Here is a 6057-nt window from a genome sequence, read left to right as displayed (position 1 = left end):
ACAAAGCTCTTCAGTACAGTTTGTCTAGACTTGGCATGGGAAAATGCAATGTGGTCTCAAACAATTCATATTATTCAGTATGTAAATCTGTGACACTTAATTTAGTATGATATGTTACGTTAGGTTACATCATGAATGGAATTGCGGTCGTTCCATATCATAATACCTTGAGGACGTATAATATCATACGTTTTAATCAGTCATACAATAGCATATGAAGCATAGAAGGACATTCTGATGTGGTTTGGTTGGGCTAGGACATTCTGATGTGGTTTGGTTGGGCTAGGACATTCTGATGTGGTTTGGTTGGGCTAGGACATTCTGATGTGGTTTGTTTGGGCTAGGACATTCTGATGTGGTTTGGTTGGGCTAGGACATTCTGATGTGGTTTGGTTGGGCTAGGACATTCTGATGTGGTTTGGTTGGGCTAGGACATTCTGATGTGGTTTGGTTGGGCTAGGACATTCTGTTTGTTTGGGCTGGTTTGTGGTTTTTGGGCTAGGACATTCTGATGTGGTTTGGTTGGGCTAGGACATTCTGATGTGGTTTGGTTGGGCTAGGACATTCTGATGTGGTTTGGTTGGGCTAGGACATTCTGATGTGGTTTGGTTGGGCTAGGACATTCTGATGTGGTTTGTTGGGTAGGGTTTGGTTGGGCTAGGACATTCTGATGTGGTTTGGTTGGGCTAGGACATTCTGATGTGGTTTGGTTGGGCTAGGACATTCTGATGTGGTTTGGTTGGGCTGATGTGGTTTGGACATTCTGTTGTGGTTTGGTTGGGCTAGGACATTCTGATGTGGTTTGGTTGGGCTAGGACATTCTGTTGTGGTTTGGTTGGGCTAGGACATTCTGATGTGGTTTGGTTGGCTAGAAGGACATAGTGAGAAGTTCACTGTGAATCGTTTACAGACCACCAGTCAGATCAGTCTCCAAAACTGTTCCCCACTTTCTCTCTTTCTCTGCTCTGTCCCCCTCCCTCCCTTTCTCAAAAAAGTCCCCCCTTTTTAGGTCAATGTCACACATTTCCATCTAATATATTTTGTAGCATTCATACAAGCACTCGCACACACACTGATCACTTGCTCCTGTTTTTGCCCCCAACAAATGTAGTTATGTTATGTCAAAGGTTAAATATGCAGGTGCAAGTGTGTGCAGGTGTGTTATTTGTGCAGGTTGTTATTTTGTCTTCTCTCAATATTCTGTCCCTCTAGTCCCTCTTTTCACACAGGTTGGCACCAGCTCACACAGCAGAATTCAAAACCGATGGCCTCTCTTTTCTCTCACTCTCCAGTTCTTTCTCTCATTCTCTCTCTCGCTCTTTAACCCTCCACTTGCCTCTTTCTGTCTCTTTCATAAAGCCAGAATTTACCTCCAGCTAGCTGCTTCGAGAGGAGTCATACAGTAAATATTTATAAAGAGGCAGAAAGCAGGTTTATTCTTGCTGTCTCCTAAACTAGTCCAAGCCTCCTCGCCTCACCTTCCTCTGAACTGAGAAAAGAACTCACTCTCCCTCTTGGCATCATCTCACCACGCTGGGGAGAGAAAATAAACCAAACGCCTCTCTCACAGGGTGGTTGGAAAGAAGAGACAGGCGGGCCGACACACACACACACTCTTTTCAACTTCGATCCTTGCTCCTGTCAAATCATTCTTTCTTTCCATCTCTCCTCCTCCTCTCTCTCTGCTGAGAAGAGGATAGGAAATCAGGTCAGCTGTGCGTTGTTGAACATAGCAGATATATTTGAGAGCAAAGTGAAGTCAGAGCTAGAACTGTACCGAGGTGTGTGTGAGGGTACATCCATTACTGGCTATATGCAGGGCCTCTCCAGACCTAGCACTTTCATTGGGTTTGTGTGTGTGCAAGCGTAAATATGTGTGTGTGTGTGTGTATGCCTCCATGGGCATGAAACCTTCACAGATCATGTGTGTTTGTGTGTTTGTGAGAGAGTGTGTGAGGGTGCATCCATTACTGGCAACAGTGGCTTGCGAAAGTATTCGCCCCCCTACTTTGTTGCCTTACAACCTGGAATTAAAATAGATTTGGGGGGGGGTTGTATCATTTTGATGATGCAAAATATTTTTTTATTGTGAAACAAACAATAAATAAGACAAAAAAAACATTAAACTTGAGCGTGCATGACTATTCACCCCCCCCAAAGGCAATACTTTGTAGAGCCAACTTTTGCAGCAATTACAGCTGCTAGTCTCTTGGGGTATGTTTCTATAAGCTTGGCACATCTAGCCACTTGGATTTTTGCCCATTTTTCAAAGCAAAACTGCTCCAGCTCCTTCAAGTTGGATGGGTTCCGCTGGTGTATAGCTTTAAGTCATACCACAGATTCTCAATTGGATTGAGGTCTGGGCTTTGACTAGGCCATTCTAAGACATTTAAATGTTTCCCCTTAAACCACTCGAGTGTTGCTTTAGCAGTATGCTTAGGGTCATTGTCCTGCTGGAAGGTGAACTTCCATCCCAGTCTCAAATCTCTGGAAGACTGAAACAGGTTTCCCTCAAGAATGTCCCTGTATTTAGCGCCATCCATCATTCCTTCAATTCTGACCAGTTTCTCCGTCCCTGCCGATGAAAAACATCCCACAGCATGATGCTGCCACCACCATGCTTCACTGGGGGTGGTATTCTCGGGGTGATGGGAGGTGTTGGGTTTGCACCAGACATAGCATTTTCCTTGATGGCCAAAAAGCTCAATTTTAGTCTCATCTGACCAGAGTACCTTCTTCCATATGTTTGGGGAGTCTCCCACATGCCTTTTGGTGAACACCAAACCAGTTTGCTAAAAAAACATTTAAGCAATGGCTTTTTTTCTGGACACTCTTCCATAAAGCCCAACTCTGTGGAGTGTACTGCTAAAATTGGTCCTATGGACAGATACTCCAATCTCCGCTGTGGAGCTTTGCAGCTCCTTCTGGGTTATCTTTGGTCTCTTTGTTGCCTCTCTGATTAATGCCCTCCTTGCCTGGTCTGTGAGTTTTGGTGGGCTGCCCTCTCTTGGCAGGTTTGTTGTGGTGCCATATTCTTTCCATTTTTTAATAATATATTTAATGGTGCTCCGTGGGATGTCCAAAGATTCTGATATTTTTTTAGAACCCAACCCTGATCTGTACTTCTCCACAACTTTGTCCCTGACCTGTTTGGAGCTCCTTGGTCTTAAATGGTGTCGCTTGCTTGGTGGTGCCCCTTGCTTAGTGGTGTTGCAGACTCTGGGGCCTTTCAGAACAGGTGTATATATACTGAGATCATGTGACACTTAAATAAAAGTCCAACTGTGTGCAATCTAACCAATTATGTGACTTCTGGAGGTAAATAGTTGCACCAGATCTTATTTAGAGGTTTCATAACAAAAGGGGGTGAATACATATGCACGTACCACTTTTCCGTGTTTAAGTTATTTTTTCATTTCACTACACCAATTTGGACTATTTTGTGTATGTCCATTACATGAAATCCAAATAAAAATGTAAATTACAGGTTGTAATGAAACAAAATAGGAAAAATGCCAAGGGGGGTAAATACTTCTGCAAGGCACTGTATATGCAGGGCCAGATGTAAACAGCTCCAGTGAGAGGTGTGAAGTCCACACAGGAGGATTGGAGAGACGGCCACCTGACTGGGAGAGACGGCCACCTGACTGGGAGAGACGGCCACCTGACTGGGAGAGACGGCCACCTGACTGGGAGAGACGGCCACCTGACTGGGAGAGACCGCCACCTGACTGGGAGAGACCGCCACCTGACTGGGAGAGACGGCCACGTGACTGGGAGAGACGGCCACGTGACTGGGAGAGACGGCCACCTGACTGGGAGAGACGACTGGATCAAATAAAGACTTTAGAAAACCTCAACGACCAGATCAGGACAGAAGTTGGGAAATATTGGGGGGGCTTCTATGTGTGTGTGTGTGTGTGTGTCTAGTGATCAGTGCGGGTGGGCCCACGGTTTGGTGTATATCCAGCAGAATCCTTACAGCGGATTTATTCCCCCAGTCTGTTTCTTAATAAGGAATTCATTTCAAGGGACTGAAGCTGGGCAACTGGAGCGTGTAACAGTGAGCTACATCGCTCCAACTAAGTGTTCCATCCACCACACACCCCCGTCAGAAATAATCATATTTCCTTCACTAATTGGCTTGCCCCTATCCAAACATTACCAGCCAACTCACACGCCCAGCGAGAGAGAGGAGAGAGTGAGGGCTCTACACTGCTAGGTTGTTGTCACTGTTTGCTGCAAAGGCCAACAGACCTCCTGTTATTGTTTTCAGTGGCTGGACTCTCAGCCCACCTGGCAGCAAACTCTCTCTCTCCCTCTCACACACACACACACACACACTATTGCATTGCTATCCCAAAGAATTGATTCCCATCCAAAATCCTATCCCTAAATCTAACATTAACCTTATTTCTATCCCTAATTCTAACCCTAAACCTAACCTAAAATAGTATTTTTCCTCAGGGAGCCAGCAAAATGTGGACCGACAAAATACATTTTCCTTGTTTTACTATCCTTGCGAGGACTTCTGGTGCTCACAAGGACAGTTAAACATATATACACACACACAGACAGGAGGTGGAGGGGAAAGGGAGTCCAGGCACAGGGGTCTATTTCAGGTCCACGTCCCACCAATCAGTGTTTGGTGGTTCTCAGTGATACCAGCAGAACAGAACAATACCACCATGTTTGACTTCCTCTGGTCACGGTCACCCTGCCTCCCGGCCCCCTTCCCACAGAAAGGATGACTTGAAACTGGACTGTGTTCCATATGGCACCCTATTCCCTTTATAGTGTACTACTTTAGACCAGAACCCACAGGGCTGTGAACTACATAGGGAATAGTGTGCCATTTGGGACAGGTCAAAGGGAATATGGTGCCATTTGGGCCAGGTCAAATGGAATAGGGTGCCATTTGGGCCAGGTCAAATGGAATAGGGTGCCATTTGGGACAGGTCAAATGGGAATATGGTGCCATTTGGGACAGGTCAGGGTTAATATGGTGCCATTTGGGACATGTCAATTGGAATAGGGTGCCATTTGTGTGCAAAATGGGTCTTTTATGTACCCATCTGGACTTGTAGGCTACCTACTATATTTATAAACAACCCCCTAAACAAATGATTTCATTTCATCCTCTTATAGTCTTATTGACATGTTACATTATAGCCTACAGGCAGTCCTAGGACTAGATGGTGATCTATACCTCCCTTTGTTATTGTCTTTAATGTCAAAAGGCCAACCTCTTTCTGCCCCCCAACCCACCTCTCTCTCAACCCCCTGGCTAAAAATAATTTCAGAATGAACACTGTGCGACTCGAACTGCCAAATGAACAATTGCTTTGTGTGTTCAATGAAAGCAACTAGGGTAAAGTGAGAGAAAGAGTAGGGAGAAAGAGATTAGAGCGAGAGAGATCGGGGGAAGGAATACTGTAAGGAGGGGAGTGACCGACTGATGGGCTTGTAGTTATCAGTAACTAATGGTTTTGGGAATGTTCACTGATACTAATGGTCCATGTCACCACTCTGGAACACTTACAGCACCAAACTCCCTGACTTTAATCATTTCAGAGAAAGAAAGCCATTCAAGAGGGGGACAAGGAATTTAAGGCATTTATCCTGCGTATTGGATATAAGCCTCATTCTTTGGTCTGTTTTAAATCGCCTGACCGTTAATCTGTGTGATTGGAACGTGGGGCCAAGTCCAACCACTCCTCCTCTGGTAATGCTCAGTCTGGTCACCCACTAAGTGTCTGGCTCTAGGGACCGATACACACCAAAAGCCCCCTGGCCTGAACCCAATTCAACTCCTTTCGGCCTCCCTCTCTGTCTCGGCAGTGAAGTGCTTGCGTAGAACTAAGCACACGAAACCGCCGCCTTTGGCCAATAGCCGTTTTGTTGAAGAGGTTCTTTGTCCAGTCTAGTCCGTGTTTGATCTGTGACCCCCCCCCTCCCTGTCTCTCCTAGCTGTTCTGTCACTGTTGTGACTCATGTCCTTTCCGTTCCGTCGCTCCCTCTCTCAATTAAAAAGAGGGAAAAACTTCAAACCTTCCG

Source organism: Oncorhynchus nerka, linkage group LG3 (genome assembly GCF_034236695.1).
Source record: "Oncorhynchus nerka isolate Pitt River linkage group LG3, Oner_Uvic_2.0, whole genome shotgun sequence".
Classification (NCBI taxonomy): Eukaryota; Metazoa; Chordata; class Actinopteri; order Salmoniformes; family Salmonidae; genus Oncorhynchus; species Oncorhynchus nerka.
The sequence above is the reverse complement of the archived record's forward strand: the minus strand, read 5'-3'. Positions refer to the sequence as shown.